Consider the following 16,691-nt stretch of genomic DNA (forward strand, 5'->3'; position numbering starts at 1 on the left):
GAACTGTGGGTCAAGAAAGGTGCACAGCCAGTATTATACATGGTGGACAAAATATGTTTCACGCGAGGGTCTTGGGAAAGGCATCTGAACATGAACTGTGCCATGTGTGACTACAAAGAGTCAAACGTTCAATGTCCTCACAAGGAAGAACACTAACCATCCACTCCTGTTAACAACACATCGCCTTCTCCTCCTCTTCAGGCCATCCTTGCTGGACAAGCATGAAGCTGGGATGGGATTTCCCTCTGTAGTTCAGACCAAATACTCCTGTTCTTCCTCCTTCTCTTCCTGTTTCTCGTCATTATCCAATGTGGCCTGAGAATACTGTGTGAGGCTGGGCTGTGTGCTATCAACCACTGTAAAATCTTGCTCTATACCCACCTGCTCGGCATTCAAAGCTTCCCCTTTGACATTCTGCAGCGAACATTTTAATAGACAGAACAGCAGCATGGTTACGCTGTTAATAGCGTCATCAGCGCCCACAATCTTGGCGCAGTATTCAAAGTTTTGAAGAACCTCACGTAGGTCAGCGATCCACACCTACTTGACAGTTGTTATGTGTGGGGCCTGAGTGTTACTCTGACGGGCGTTGAGAAGCTGGAATTCAGACACTGCCCTCTGCAGCTCACTAAGCCTTGCCAACATGTGAAAGGTTGAATTCCTGTGACTGGGCAGGTCACAATCAGTCGGTGACGAGGCAAATTAAAGTGCTACTGCAGCAAAGCTAGATCAACTAAAGCCTGAGATGACTTTCGGAAATGTGCTCTGACACGGCATATCTTGGCAAGTAGGTCCAGCAAGTCAGAGTATGTTTTTTAATACCGCTGTAACACCAAGTTCAGCACATGGTCCATGCATGAAATGTGTACCAACTAGCTGAGATTTAAAGCCACCACCAAGTTACACCCATTATCGCACACAACTAGTCCTGGTTGGAGGTTGAGCAGGAAGAGCCACTGATTTGTTTGATCTTTTATCACCTTCAGCAGCTCGGCTGCATTGTAAGTTTTATCAACTAAACAGATGAGCTTCAGTAGAGCATGGTGCTGCTTTTCAAGACAGTGCTGCAGACTTCTCAGCTTGGGAGTGATAGGGAGGCTACTTTTGGAGAGACAGGAACTGTAATATGAGGAGACCTTAACCCTGATGGGAGTTGGGACCGCTATTCTTAGTGTGGGTAAGATGTGTGATATCCCAGCCTCTGACTTTGTCTCAGACGCCACCTGGTCAGCCAGTGTTCCTTAAGGGAAGTGTAGCATCCCTGTCCACAAGAACTTGTCCACATGTCTGTGGTAAAGAAGACCTTCCCTTTGACTGCATTGGCCAGAACACAGCTGATATTGTGTAGCATGACTGTTATGTAAAGCATTAATGGTATGCCGGGAAAAATAGTGTTGGATGGTAATTGAGTACCATGGGGCTGCCACCACGAAGAGGTCATGGAAAGACTCAGTTCCCACAAGTTGAAACTGCAATATTTCCAGAGTTACCAGTCTGGCTATGTGGGTGTTTAGCGTTTTGGCCTGTGGGTGGGTCGATATTTCTGCTTTTAGTTAAATGTCTGGGGCAGTGACAAGTGAAGGCTGCGCTGGGACAACGAAATGGATGTGGGTGCTGACTGTTGTGTCTGTGCAACTACAGGTTTTAGGCAGGAGGCATCAACACCTGCTTCATGGACAGCAGATTGGGAAGGCTGTAACACAGGGAAGAGGGCAGTGGTTTCACCATCAGACAAAGATTTTGTACCCAGGCTTTCCACCCACCTACTGGGGTGCTTGGCTGCCATGTGCTTTTGCATGTTGGTGGTGCTCAGATTGGCAGTGTTCTTGCCTCTTCTTAGCTTGGTTTAGCAGATGAAGCAAATTACAGTTGTTTTGTCTGAAGGAAATTCAGAAAAAAACTGCCATGCAGGGGAACAACGCACCCTTGGCCTGTTATCTAGCTGAGTGCAGTGGGCTCTGTGAAATGTTAGTCCACAAGGGCAGGGTCCTCTCTCCACTCTGTATCAGTCTGTCATTGTTAGTTTGCTTACTGTAAGTGATATCTGTAAATTGTATGTAACCCCTTCTCATGTACAACGCCATGGAATCAATGGTGCTACATAAATAAATAATAACAGTTGACTGAGTTCTCCTTCTAGTCAAACCACTGCCTCTTCTTGCCTGTTTTTGTGCTACAGACCAATCCCTGTCTGCACTGCCGTTCTCGCTAGGCGTGCCACCGTGCCAGGTTGGATCAGTGGCTTTGTCATTGACCACATTATCTTCCAATTCCTCTCTCTGATCCTCCTTCTGAGTTGCAATTTTAGGCTGAACTGATGGCAACTGTGCGTCATGATTATCCTCCACCAATTTAGACATGAATTGACCTTCCCCCAACGTGGCTTTCTCTTGGCCGTGGGTGCTCAAATGTTTGGGCATCACTGCACTCCACTTCCTCATGACCCTCTTTAATGGTGCACATTAAGAGCCCTGGCAAACTACAAGGGAACAGAAACCGTTCTTCAGAGTGGCCAGCGTTGGGGTCATATGTCTCCTGGGACTCTTAATGTTGGGAGGAAGGAGGACCAGGTTCTGTGATCATGCACAGAAGTCTGCAAGGGACTCACAAAACCAGATGAGCAAACATAATCAACAGTCCTAATTTATAGTATGTAAATACAAAATAATGCATATATCCCATAGTGTTTAGCTATATCAAAGTATGTACTGAATCAGTGGGACAGAAGGATAGCTGAATAGGGAACTGTATTAAACCTGCAATATGGTGTAGGTAAAAACCTCATAACTACAAGAGTAATTGTAACAAGTACCAACATAGACTGAATCCCACATGGTCAGATAGTAGGGTCCGTAGACAGTATCAGACTGAAGAACATTGGATCCCCTGGAGGATTTTGATTCTGAGGGCCCACTTTTTGCCCCCACTCAAGAGCCCCATAGCAACTGCAAGGTTTGCACTATGAACTTTCCTGAAGGAGAAGCCAGGGCCCACCCAAGGATTCTCAGGTGGGCCAGTCCAACCCGTTGCATAGTCATCTACACAGGAATCAGTGCAGCACAATGTTGCAGATAGAAAGGGCTATTGAGGTGTAATACCTGGGGAATAGCAATAGCAGGAGCTCACTGGATCCGTTTCTCCGCCCCAAGGAGCGTTTCGGATAGCAACTTCATCAGGGAGCATGAAACACAGCAAGGGACCGGAGTTTAACCCCTTAGCGACAGAGCCAGTTTGCAGCTTAATGACCAGGCCAATTTTTACAATTCTGACCACTGTCCCTTTATGAGGTTATAACTCTGGAACGCTTTAAGGGATCCCGCTGATTCTGAGAAAGATTTTTCGTGACATATTGTACTTCATGTTAGTAGTAAAATTTCTTCGATAAGTCTTGTGTTTATTTATGAAAAAAATGTAAATATGGCGAAAATTTTGAAAATTTTGCAATTTTAAAACTTTAAATTTTTATGCCCTTAAATCAGAGAGATGTGTCACACAAATTTCTTAATAAATTACATTTCCCACATGTCTACTTTACATCACCACAATTTTGGATTCAAAAATTTTTTTTTTGTTAGGAAGTTATAAGGGTTAAAAGTTGACCAGCGATTTCTCATTTTTGCAACAAAATTTACAAAACCATTTTTTTTTTAGGGACCACACCATATTTAAAGTCATTTTGAGGGGTGTACATGACAGAAAATGCCCAAAAGTGGCACCATTCTAAAAACTAGACCCCTCAAGGTGCTCAAAACCACATTCAAGAAGTTTATTAACCCTTTAAGTGCTTCACAGGAACTAAAGCAATGTGGAAGGAAAAAATTAACATTCAACTTTTTTTGCAAAAAAATTTAATTCAGAACCAATTTTTTTTTATTTTCACAAGTGTTAAAAGAGAAAGTCAACCACAAAATTTGTTGTACAATTTCTCCTGAATACGCCGATACACCATATGTGGGGGTAAACCACTTTTTCAGCACACGGCAGAGCTCGCAAGGGATGGAGTGCCATATGACTTTTTCAACGCAGAATTGGCTGGAATTGAGATCGGATGCCATGTTGCGTTCGGAGAGCCCTTAATGTGCCTAAACAGTGGAAACCTCCAACAAGTGAGCCCATTTTGGAAACTAGACCCATTAAGGAACTTATCTAGATGTGTGGTGAGCACTTTGAACCTTCAAGTGCTTCACAGAAGTTTATAACGTAGAGCCGTGAAAATAAGAAATCCAATTTTTTTCCACAAAAATGATCTTTTTGCCCCCGAATTTTTATTTTTACAAGGGTAACAGGAGAAATCGTACCCCCACAGTTATTGTGCGATTTGTCCTGAGTACGTTGATACCCCTTATGTGGGGGGGGAACCACTATTCGGTACATGGGAGAGCTTTTAAGGGAAGGAGTGCCATTTTGGAATGCAGACTTTGATGGAATGGTCTGTGGACGTCATGTTGCGTTTGCAGAGCCCCTGATGGGCCTAAACAGTGGAAACCCCCCTCAAGTGACCCCATTTTGGAAATTAGACCCCCCTAAGGAACTTATCTAGATGTGTGGTGAGCACTTTGACCCCCCCAAGTGCTTCACAGAAGTTTATAAACGCAGAGCCGTGAAAATAAAAAGTCTTTATTTCCACAAAAATGATTTTTTTAGACCCAATTTTTAGACCCCCCAAAGTTGGTAAATAGTGGAAAACCCTCAATTCTTGCTCCAACCCTAACCCCAACACACCCCTAACCCTAATCCTAATTCTAACCCTAATCCTAGTTCGCCCTAATTCTAACCCTAGCCCTAACCCTAGCCCAACCCTCACCCCAACCCTAGCCCTAACCCTAATGGAAAACTGAAAAAAAAATATTTTCTTTATTTCATTATGTTGGCCTAACTAAGGGGGTGATAAACGGGGGGATTATGTACTATTTTGATCACGATGATAGTTTATCATAGTGATCAAAATGAGTGAATGGCCTGTAAGATCAACAGACATTGATGGACCATGTCTTCTCCTGGACTCTGTACATCGATGACATTCTCTTGATCTGTCAGGGTTCCACCACACCTTTGCATGCATTTATGATCGGTCTGAACAGCAATGATCTCAACATCTATCTCACTTACACATGTGACTCCAACAAAATTGAATTTTTGGATGTCACAATAAAGAGGTATCCGACCAAAGAAATCCAGACTAATCTATATAGGAAACCTTCATCTACCAACATGCTGCTGCATGCCTCTTCCTGTCACCCAAGGAATATGATACACTCGGTCCCCATTGGTCAATTTCTTCGTCTCCGCCGAATCTGTTCTACAGATCTAGATTTTGAAAGGCATGCGGATGAATTGAAGATACATTTTTATGAACGGGGTTATAGCCATGGGTGATAAAAAAAAGCTCACAATAGGGCAAGACATCCCCCTGTAATACGCTTCTATATGGTATCAAAACCAGGGGGAGCGATAAAACAGACAACCAAATGAGATGTATCACAAACTTTAATTCTCAGTCTGCACATATAAGAGCGGCGCTTCAAAAATCATGGCCCATTCTCCAAATTGACCCCACTTTTTCTAAACTTTCTAGACCTTGTTTAACCTTTAGTTGAGTCAGAAATCTCTGTGATCATCTTACTCGCAGTCATTATGTGGGTGAATCCAGGGCCACTTTTTTGGACAATTTTAGTCTTAGGTGTGGATGTGTTCCGTGTGGTCATTGTGTGGCATGCTGTAATATTGCCCGTTGTATCCTTAATGGACTGTGTGGCATGCTGTAATATTGTCCGTTGTTTCCTTTACTGACCCTAGTGGATCAAAGACCTACAAGATAAAAAAGTCAATTAGTTGCACCTCGAGATATATATTATTCCACATGTCTATGTAACTTAATGTATGTTGGACTCACCTTACACCGACTGAAAGTTCGTGTGAGGGAACATGTACTTGGCATACAGGCTGCAGTTGACCACACGGACACATCCACGCTAAAAACAATACCACGCCACTTTAAATTATTCCAACAGTGCAACAGTAACCTCTTACGTGTTAGAGGTATTGATCCGATGGATATTGACATCCACGGAGGGAAAATGTCACAACGCCTTGCCCAACTGGAGCTGAGATGGATATGAACCCTGCAAACATTACATCCACGGGATCTAAATGAGAATCTTAGTTTTGCCCCATTCTTTTGATGACTATTTTGCTGTACATGACACGTTTTCCATTCATAGTGTTTTTAATTATTTTGCTTTTTTTTTTTACTAATTATGGTATTTTTTATCTTTAGGACCCTGTCTTTTTTGTACTGTTTGCTCTATGTGAGTGTTGCATGCTGCTTGATAGATCCTTCAACGCCATCTGGGACCCTATATGGATATACCAATATTGGTTTATGAAACTCCGCTGTGGATTTGTCCATTTTCTATGTATATATTTCATGTGTATTCCAAGATTCAATACGCATGCATGTCATTTTTGACAAGAAACATTTATACCTGTCAGGGTGTGTATATACATATATATGTTTATAAAGACTTAATATGAGTGGTCTAATCCTTTTGCCATCTAGACACTATTATACCTTGGATATATTCTATTACAATGTGACTGTTATTGAAATGTTTGAATTTTTTTTAATTATAAGTATAATTGATACCTCTGGTATATGGCCGGTTGTACTTCTAATACTGTTTTGAACATGTGATATGTATTGTACTCACACCTTAGTTTTGACTTTCTAATCTATGTATTAGTAAAATATACAGTATATACTGGATGGGCAATAATGTATGATTTATTGTTATACTTTGTATGATATGTTTTGCTCTAGCCCAGGTATTCTTGTCAGCTGCCATCACATCACTCCCATATATTTTGACTACTTGTCGCGGACAGCATACATGCGCACCTTGTCACTGCCATCCCCGCCGGCTCTTCGGGTCTCTATGCAGCTTCAGGCATTGGGTCATGTGAGGAATGCATGTTCCTAATGCCTCCTTCTGCATGACGTGGGCGCCGGCCGGCTTTGCGGTTATCAAGGTGACGGATGTGTGACTTCCGGTCCGTGGCAACATCACATCCACTGCACATTCCTTTTTAACCCCTTAGCGACCGCCGATACGCCTTGTAACAGTGGTATTTAAGTGTACATAAACCACAGCGCCGCTAATTCACGGCGCTGTGGAGAAAGTGAATAGCGCCCCACAGTGTCGGATTTTCTCCGGGGTCTCGGCTGCCGGGGGTAGCCGAGACCCCAGAGAACATGAATCGGTCGGTTTTTACCAACCCCGCTTTTGCGATCGCCATTATTAACCCTATAACGGTGACTGCAAAAAAAGCCGCGATTGTGCATTAAATTTCTCTTTCCTCTGATGTGATTGCACATCAGAGGAGAGAGAACTAGGGTCCCCGATCCCCCCTGGTACCTCTCCGTTGTCCAGGGTCCCCTCCCGTGGTCCCGCGTCCCGCCGGCATCCTCCGGTGGGCGCCGCCATCTTGAGGAGGTCCCTTTCCCACAACCCCAGGAACAGATTAGCATAGGACAGTGAAAAGCAGCTGACATGGCTGTTCCCTGGAGCTACAGGAAGAAGGACCTCTTAAAAAAAAAATTGTGTGTCAATGTGAAGTTTAAGAGTTCCAATATGAGATCCCTCGTACCGGAAGAGAACTTCACATATCCGGAAAATATTTTACTGCCCTGATGTTGGTGTACCTAATATTGGTGTACAGGGACTCAACCTCCACCATCACCATAAGGACATTAAGTTCTAAAAACAGACCATCCACTTTCTGAAGAAGTTTGCCCGTGTCCTTCAGAAAGAATGGTAAGCCAACAACTAATTGTTGTAAGTTAGAATCAATCCATCGATTGATGTTCTCCAAATATTTACCCCTTCCCGAAATGATGGGGCATCCAGGTTGTGTCTTGATGTTTTTATGTATTTTCAGGAGATGATGTAGCATCAAGATAGTGGGTTCTGAAACGATTTGTGCTGAAGCGAGATCCTTCATAATGACACAACTCAATGGCCCTATTAAGAATGGTTTCAAGTTTAGAGCTGTAGACAGACAAAGGGTTATACGTCATATGCGGGGTAATTATGCCAGTAGTGAGGGCAGTGGCGTAACTACCGGGGGGGGCAGAGGGGGCGGTGGCCCCGAGCTCTGAGGGGGCCCACCTGGATTTACGCTACTGTAAACTATCTGCGGCAGAGCAGGGAGAATCGATCATCTCCCTGCTCTCTGCCGCTATGTTCTCTTCTCGGCTACAGGACCTGTGATGAGGTCACAGGAGGGGGGGGGGGAGTCGAGGTCACATGATTAGGGGCCTCACTGACTGTATGCACTATGCAGGACTCTGCTGTGCTGTTGTCATGGTGCGCTGGATGAGGAGAAGTTTATGTGTGGGGTAAGGAGGGGTTTACGGAGGGTGTATGGAGCGGAGCCGCGTGTGTACGAGGTGTACAGAGCGGAGCCGTGTGTGAACGAGGTGTACGGAGCGGAGCCGTGTGTGTACGAGTTGTACAGAGCGGAGCCGCATGTGTACGAGTTGTAGGGAGCCATGTGTGTATGAGGTGTACGGAGCGGAGCCGCGTGTGTACGAGGTGTACGGAGCCGAGTGTGTACGAGGTGTACAGTGCGGAGCCGAGTGTGTACGAGGTTTACGGAGCGAAGCAGCCTGTGTATGAGGTGTACGAAGCGGAGCCGCTGTTAGGAATCTGGTTTCTACAATACCTATGTAGGAACACAGATCCTCACATTTGTCTCCAGAGGCTAAGTCCTTCGTCCCTTCTGAGCATGCTCATGGGATGAGCTCCCATTGGACTTCAGGAGTCAGGTGCTCAGGTCCTGCTCCTGATTCCATTGGTTATGCTCAGGGCTCTGGAGATTTCCAACAGGTCCCGTATGCTATAAAAAGTGCGCATGGCCATTCCACCATGTGCTAGTATTTCATACTGCTGCTGTGTGTATGGTGATGGATGCTTGGACTGGTGACTGACTCATTAAATATCCCCCTTCCTTTGTTATTACACATGTGTGAGTGTTTGGGTCAGCCAGGAGCAGTGCTAGCGCCAGCGCACTCAAGCTTCAGCCACTTCAGCAGCTAAGCATCCTGCATTGTGCCAGCGTTTTTTGCAGCGCCTTGCCACCGGCTCTATTCTTGCCACACGGCATTTGCAGCACAGTGTGCATTTGCTGTTGCAGTGTCACTGTACCAGACGTCTAAACGGTAGGTCTAGACGGAGCCTGTCCCGCCTGTCTGGGCGACTCCTGTGACCGCATACCGCGTCTGTGCCTCTGAGTTCTGTGAGGTTAAAACAGACTCAGGGTTTTGTTTATGCATTTATACTTGCAGCTCTGTGGGTAAAACAGTCTGCTTCTGCATATGGTCATGCTTGCAGCTCTGTGAGTGCAAAAGAGTTTGCTTTTTGTGCACTAGGTGCAGCTAAAACCTGTGCACTTACCGCCTTAAGTGATCTGCCTCTCTCAGCAGCGGTTTTGTCATCTACCGCACGGTGGACCCCGAGCGGTGAACGCACTTTATTTTAATTTTATTTAGTGCGTTACACCGCTCATAACAGCCGCGTGTGTATGAGGTATACGGAGCAGAGCCGCGTGTGTATGAGGTGTACGGAGCGGAGCCGTGTGTGTACGAGCCGCATGTGTACGAGGTGTACGGAGCGGAGCCGTGTGTGTACGAGGTGTACGGAGCCGAGTGTGTACGAGGTGTACGGAGCGGAGCAGCCTGTGTACGAGGTGTACGAAGCGGAGCTGCGTGTGTACGAGATATGCAGAGCAAAGCCACGTGTGTACGGAGTGGAGCTGTGTGTGTACGAGCTGCGTGTGTACGAGGTGTACGGAGAGGAGTCGTGTGTGTACGAGGTGTATGGTGCTGAGTGTGTATGAGGTGTACGGAGCGGAGCCGCGTGTACGAGGTGTACGGAGCAGAGCTGCGTGTGTACGAGGTGTACGGAGCGGAGTCGCGTGTATAAGAGGTGTACGGAGCAGAGCCACATGTGTACGAGGTGTGCGGATCGGAGCCCTGTGTTTACGAGGTATACAGAGCGGACCTGCGTGTGTACAAAGCCGCATGTGTACAAGGTTTACGGAGTGGAGCCATGTATGTATAAGGTGTACAGAGCGTGGCTGCATGTGTACAAGGTGTACGGAGCAAAGCCGCATGTGTACGAGGTCTACGACGTGAAGTGTGTGAGGTGTACGGAGTGGAGCCGTGTGTGTATGCGGCATAGAAAGCGCAATCGTGTGTGTATGAGGTGTGCGGAGCTATGTGTGTACAAGGTGTATGGTGGGGAGCATTCATACCTCCCAACCGTCTCAATTTTGAGAGAGAGTTTGCCCCGGTCGGGAGCTTACTTTTCCCGCGGACACAGGAGTACACGGCAGAGCCCAGAGGAGCACTTTAAAATTTGCACATGACTTTCCACCGGAAGTGACGTGCTGGAAGCTGACCGGAAATGAGGTAATTTTGGTATGAGATTGTGACGAAATCATGGAGGCACTTCAAGGAATGCTTCAGATCCATCACTGTCTCCGACAGCACAGACAGCGGGATCGCCTTGGACTCGGGGATGTCGGCCATGTGAGCGGATCATGATATGTCCTGCACCGGGAGACTCAGGTGGGCACTACAATGGGGGCCGGGCTGCTATAGTATCTTTATAGAATATTTCTTTCTCTCTGTTTCTCTCTCTGTTCTTTCTTTCTTTCTCTGTTCTTTCTTCCTCTCTCTAATCTATTTTTCTTTCTCTCTGTCTCTGTTATTTCTTTCTCTCTTCTTTCTTTCTCTCTGTTCTTTCTTTCCCCTCTTCCTTTCTCTCTCTCTGTTCTTTCTTTCCCCTCTTTCTTTCTCTCTCTATTTCTTTCTCTCTGTCTGTTCTTTCTTTCTCTGATTTTTCTCTCTCTATCTCTTTCTGTTCTTTCTTTCCTCTCTTTCTCTCTCTCTGTTATTTCTTTCTCTCTGTTTTCTCTCTCTTCTTTCTTTCTCTATAATGTAGCCCCCTTCATAAGGTATAATACAGCCCCCCTCAAAGAATATAATGTAGCCCCTTCAGAATATAATGCAGCCCCCCTCATAGGGTATCATGCTGCCCCCCTTATACGGGGTATCCTGCTGCCCCCCCTCATGAGGGGTATCATACTACCCCCATCATACGGGGTATCATGCTGCCCCCCCTCATACGGGGTATCATACTATCCCCCATCATACGAGGTATCATGCTGCTCCCTCCTCATGCGGGGTATATCATGCTGCCCCCTCATACGGGTATCATGCTGCTGCCCCCCCATATGGGGTATCACAATCATGCAACCAGGACTCACTATATAAATAAAAAAAACTATACTTGCCTCTCCTCCTCGCTCCCACGCTGATTTCGGCAGCGGCTCTGCTCTGATGTCAGGAGCTGTGCTGCAGTCAGACCGGCACACAGCGGGGACGTGATGAAGTGACATCATCGCGCACCCGCTGTGTGTCAGAGGAACAGGGTAATGATAGGAGAGGGGGCATCATGTGACACTATCTCTTCCATTATTGCGGCGATTATATACGGGCAGCACGGTGGCTCAGTGGATAGCACTGCAGCTCTGGAGTCCTGGGTTTGAATCCCACCAAGGACAACATCTGCAAGGAGTTTGTATGTTCTCCCCGTGTTTGCGTGGGATTCCTCTGGGCACTCTGGTTTCCTCCCAAAGACATACTGATAGGGAATTTAGATTGTGAGCCCCGTCAGGGACAGTTATGATAATGTGTGCAAACTGTAAAGTGCTGCAGAATATGTTAGCGCTATATAAAAATAAAGATTATTATTATTTTTGGCAACAGCGCAGTCATCTGCTGAGGTTCTCTGTTTAGGGGCCCACTCAGAAGTTTTGCCTCCCCTGAACCAAAACCCTAGCTACGCCTCTGAGTGAGGGGCAAAAAATGGTGGAAATGTCACTGACTGAGGAGAAGTCTCCAATGTAGTGCTGTGTTGTTCCTGAACGATCCGATACAAAGAGCCGGCTCACCGCTGTGAACGAAATGAGCCGGCTCTGCAGGGAGAACAAGACGAGTTTTTTTTTTTCTGGCACCTGGCAGCTTAGTGAAGTCAGGGGAGAGGAGCAGTCAGGAGAGAGGGAGATGTGGAATTGTGGACTGTAAAGAAATGCACCTGAGTTAACATTCAGTCCCAAATATATCCTGCCAATTCCTCCATGGCATACATGGCATGTGGCTATGTGTAGGATGATGTGTTTGTCATCATCATCATCTGCAATGACCTGTGTGTTACCTTTAGTCCCAAATAAAGATCTACTTTACTGGCCCCTCATCCATGGCGTATACATACAGTATATAGTCTGTGTAGGAGGAGAGACTCCGCACATTGTTTGGTATATCATTTTCTCATAGTATTTCAGCCAGGTTCACATTGCGTTAATGGCCCTGCGTTCCACGGGATCCGTTACATAGCGGCACTAACGCACCCATTGGCCGCAATCATACGCATCCAAACGCATGATACGTTACTTCATGACGCACCCCCAAATGCTGCAGACCGCGTTCGAGGGTGCATCATGAAGTAACGCATCATGACAGACCGGAGCAAGGAGCAGGGGCCTGATCACAAGAGCTGACAATCTGAGGAAACAGCAATGCTGAATAACAGTCTACACTGCGTCACTAGATCCTTATACAGGGGTATAATGAGGCCTCACTGTACAGGAGAGACCGGAGCGAGGAGCAGGGGCCTGATCACAAGAGCTGACAATCTGAGGAAACAGCAATGCTGAATAACAGTCTACACTGCGTCACTAGATCCTTATACAGGGGTATAGTGAGGCCTCACTGTACAGGAGAGACCGGAGCGAGGAGCAGGGGCCTGATCACAAGAGCTGACAATCTGAGGAAACAGCAATGCTGAATAACAGTCTACACTGCGTCACTAGATCCTTATACAGGGGTATAGTGAGGCCTCACTGTACAGGAGAGACCGGAGCGAGGAGCAGGGGCCTGATCACAAGAGCTGACAATCTGAGGAAACAGCAATGCTGAATAACAGTCTACACTGCGTCACTAGATCCTTATACAGGGGTATAATGTGGCCTCACTGTACAGGAGAGACCGGAGCGAGGAGCCGGGGCCTGATCACAAGAGCTGACAATCTGAGGAAACAGCAATGCTGAATAACAGTCTACACTGTGTCACTAGATCCTTATACAGGGGTATAATGATGCCTCTCTGTACAGGAGAGACCGGAGCGAGGAGCCGGGGCCTGATCACAAGAGCTGACAATCTGAGGAAACAGCAATGCTGAATAACAGTCTACACTGCGTCACTAGATCCTTATACAGGGGTATAATGAGGCCTCACTGTACAGGAGAGACCGGAGCGAGGAGCAGGGGCCTGATCACAAGAGCTGACAATCTGAGGAAACAGCAATGCTGAATAACAGTCTACACTGCGTCACTAGATCCTTATACAGGGGTATAGTGAGGCCTCACTGTACAGGAGAGACCGGAGCGAGGAGCAGGGGCCTGATCACAAGAGCTGACAATCTGAGGAAACAGCAATGCTGAATAACAGTCTACACTGCGTCACTAGATCCTTATACAGGGGTATAATGTGGCCTCACTGTACAGGAGAGACCGGAGCGAGGAGCCGGGGCCTGATCACAAGAGCTGACAATCTGAGGAAACAGCAATGCTGAATAACAGTCTACACTGCATAACTAGATCCTTATACAGGAGTATAATGAGGCCTCACTGTACAGGAGAGACCGGAGCGAGGAGCAGGGGCCTGATCACAAGAGCTGACAATCTGAGGAAACAGCAATGCTGAATAACAGTCTACACTGCGTCACTAGATCCTTATACAGGGGTATAATGATGCCTCTCTGTACAGGAGAGACCGGAGCGAGGAGCCGGGGCCTGATCACAAGAGCTGACAATCTGAGGAAACAGCAATGCTGAATAACAGTCTACACTGCGTCACTAGATCCTTATACAGGGGTATAATGAGGCCTCACTGTACAGGAGAGACCGGAGCAAGGAGCCGGGGCCTGATCACAAGAGCTGACAATCTGAGGAGACAGCAATGCTGAATAACAGTCTACACTGCGTCACTAGATCCTTATACAGGGGTATAATGAGGCCTCACTGTACAGGAGAGACCGGAGCGAGGAGCCGGGGCCTGATCACAGGAGCTAGCAATCTGAGGAAACAGCAATGCTGAATAATAGAGATGAGCGACTTTGCCTTTTTCGGGTCGAGTCGGGTTTCATGAAACCCGACTTTCGCAAAAGTCGGGTCGAACTAAATCGGCCGACTATAGGGAAAAGTCGGAGGCTGACTGAAACACGAAACCCAATGCAAGTCAATGGGGAAGAAAAGTCGGCAGGGAGTGGAAGACAGTAAACACACCTACAGTGCCCATTTCAATGCCAAAATCATCAATTCCTATGACTGAAGCTTGTCAACCTTAATTTACTTCCTAATAATAGTTACGCATTGAAAACTGGGGGTTATTTGGCTAAAGTTGTGGGGGGTTGGGCTGGCTCCAGGTTTTCATGTGCCCCGGGCCAAAGAGTGTCAGTGCGCCCCTTTAACACATACCACAACTCATGATGCTCCGATATGCCATAGAAATATAGGTATAGTACAATGACAAATACTTCACTGCTTACATGACATGACTGATCTATTTTAAATTGTACAATAGCTCAAAAACAGGACAGTATATTACTCCATACAGTGTTATGGCCACCACATTGTGCACCATACAGAATAATGAGCCCCATATATTTCTCCATACCAAATAATTAGTCACATATAATGTTCCATACAGTATATGATGAGCTCCACATAATGCTCCATATATAATGGGCCCCATTTGTAATGCTCCAGTGTATAATGGGCCCCTTAGATGCTGCTCCAATGTCTGATCTGCCGTAACTTACAATGCGCCAGTACATGATGGGCCTCATGGATGATGCTCCAGTGTATGATGGGCCCTAAAAATGCTCCATATATAATGGGCCCCATTTGTAATGCTCCAGTGTATAATGTGCTCCTTAGATGCTGCTCCAGTGTCTGATCTGCCCCATTTACATTGCTCCAGTACATGATGGGCCTCATGCATGATGCTCCAGTGTATGATGGGCTCCAATAATGCTCCATATATAATGGGCCCCATTTGTAATGCTCCAGTGTATAATGGGCCCCTTAGATGCTGCTACAGTGTCTGATCTTCCCCATTTACAATGCTCCAGTACATGATGGGCCTCATGGATGATGCTCCAGTGTCTCATGGGCCGTCTCATGGGCCCTAATAATGCTCCATATATAATGGGCCCCATTTGTAATGCTCCAGTGTATAATGGGCCCCTTAGGTGCTGCTCCAGTGTCTGATCTGCCCCATTTACATTGCTCCAGTACATGATGGGCCCTATTTTTAATTAACCCAGGCATGGTATGTGAAAAGAGCTCCATGAGTAATCTGAGGTGTGTGCTTCCACATCCTTCACTTTTGGCGTGGGTGAAGGACACAAGGAAAGGGGTTGCTCCTGACCAGAAGCCTGCAGTTACGACTCAGTGCTTGCATTTTTTACAACTTCAGAAGAGGAGGCGATAGAGCTGGAGGCTGTTTCAGCAATGTAAGCCACAAACAGTTCCTGATACTCCGGCTTTACAAGCAGTCTACCTACTCCCAGAAACCAGAAAAGGGAGCCTTCCAAGCCTTTCAGAGCTACAGCACGATGCTGGCTCAACACCTCCTGCCTTAGCTGCTATTGTGTTTTTGCACTACCAGCAAATGCACCACCACCACCATCAGTACCAGGTGGCCCTCCATGCCCACATCCGTGTCCTCTTCCACCATACTTCCTCATGTTTTGGAAAATGGACCCAAAATACCAGCAGATATATGGTACTGTATCAGAAGCGTACAGCTCTATACAGTCTATGGATAACAGTAAATCTCCGTATATATTTCATGAGGCATACACAGACGCTGACAGGCTCAGTATGGATTACCCAATAAAATAACAAGTTTAAAAAGGGTACAGTATCACAAGATGCAAGATATATATAGTATAGTGTAAACATTCTGATTCTCCGTATACATTTCAGGAGGCAGACACAAACGCTCTCAGGCCCAGTATGGATTACACAAGAATATAAAAAGCTGTAAATGGGTTATGTAACACAAGCGTACAGCTGTATACAGTGTTGGGGTAATCTTAAAGTTCCAAATATATTGCCGGAGTAACAGACAGACGTTTACAGGCTCATCATGGATTACACCAGAATCTAAATAGCTAAAAAGGTTACTGTATCAGAAGCGTTCTGCTGTATACAGTGTTGGTCAAATTGAAAATATCGGTGTATATATATCCGTAGTCACCCTCAGACGCTCACTCAGTTTGGTTTTGACCATAATAAAAAATGTTGTAAAAAAGTTCCTGGATAACTAGATAGCAAGTATATATTTTTTAGGGTACAATTGAAATCTCCGTATAAATAGTCCCGTAGTCACTCTCAGATGCTTACACAGTATGGATTTGACCGTAATGCTAAATGTCGAACAAAGGTACTGTATAACAAGAAGCAAGCTGTATCGAGTATAGTGTAAAAATTTGTTTCTCCGATTCACCGTATATATAGAAGGCGTAACCCACACACACTCACTCACTATGGATGATGTA

General features: G+C 46.0%; 1 long non-coding RNA gene across 1 annotated transcript in view; it reads left to right on the forward strand.

The window, feature by feature from the left end:
* The first annotated feature begins 8,326 nt into the window (after positions 1-8,326).
* Positions 8,327-16,691, forward strand: part of LOC141047351 (uncharacterized) — a 34,436-nt gene continuing 26,071 nt past the window's right edge. Inside the window, exons 1-2 of the long non-coding RNA XR_012219776.1 lie at positions 8,327-10,471; positions 10,550-10,630. This is a non-coding gene — a long non-coding RNA (uncharacterized lncRNA). The remainder of the gene's footprint in view (positions 10,472-10,549; positions 10,631-16,691) is intronic.

The sequence above is a fragment of the Dendrobates tinctorius genome, unplaced genomic scaffold (assembly GCF_039654945.1).
Source record: "Dendrobates tinctorius isolate UK_male_01 unplaced genomic scaffold, ASM3965494v1 ptg000126l, whole genome shotgun sequence".
In the NCBI taxonomy this organism is placed as follows: Eukaryota; Metazoa; Chordata; class Amphibia; order Anura; family Dendrobatidae; genus Dendrobates; species Dendrobates tinctorius.